Genomic DNA, 572 nt, shown 5'->3' with positions numbered 1-572 from the left:
GAGAAGGCCACTCGGACCATCATGCCTGTGTCAGCTCTTTGGGAGAAATGGAATGAGAGAAAATCTAGGCTTGTGTGTGTTTGCCGCATTTACAGCTTGTGTTCTTGTGTGATTAAAAAACATGACAGAGGTTTGTTGCAGACTGAAGTGGTTACAGGAAGCGAGAAGCTGCTTAAAATTCTTGTGTACGGTAAAGAAATATCAGATATATTTGTGGGGAGAGGCCAAATGTTTCTTTCTACTTTTAAAGAAAACGTAAATAGCAGAGAATGGTTTCGATCCATCGACCTCTGGGTTATGGGCCCAGCACGCTTCCGCTGCGCCACTCTGCTACCAGTTGATAATTTCCTGCTACGTTTTGTTGTGCTTCGGCGGCTCCCCTTGGCGACTCAATTCCACTTTGCAACATTCCCAAGAATGTAACAGACAGAGGACGACACAGAAGAGCAGTAAGAGACTGTCCGCACACACGACGATAGGAAGGCAAAGGAGCATGGAGTGAATCACCATTTATGTAACGACGTTCTCTCTTGCATAAATATGTCCCACATTCGTAAGGGATTTTCTGTTGC

The 572-nt window shown here is 45.1% G+C and overlaps 1 non-coding gene across 1 annotated transcript; it reads right to left on the bottom strand.

The window, feature by feature from the left end:
- Window positions 1-260: 260 nt before the first annotated feature.
- trnam-cau (transfer RNA methionine (anticodon CAU)) lies at window positions 261-332 on the bottom strand. Its single transcript has one exon. It is a non-coding gene; the product is annotated as a tRNA-Met (tRNA).
- Window positions 333-572: the final 240 nt, after the last annotated feature.

This window comes from Cetorhinus maximus, chromosome 31, assembly GCF_964194155.1.
Source record: "Cetorhinus maximus chromosome 31, sCetMax3.hap1.1, whole genome shotgun sequence".
Taxonomy (NCBI): domain Eukaryota; kingdom Metazoa; phylum Chordata; class Chondrichthyes; order Lamniformes; family Cetorhinidae; genus Cetorhinus; species Cetorhinus maximus.
The sequence above is the reverse complement of the archived record's forward strand: the minus strand, read 5'-3'. Positions and strand labels throughout refer to the sequence as shown.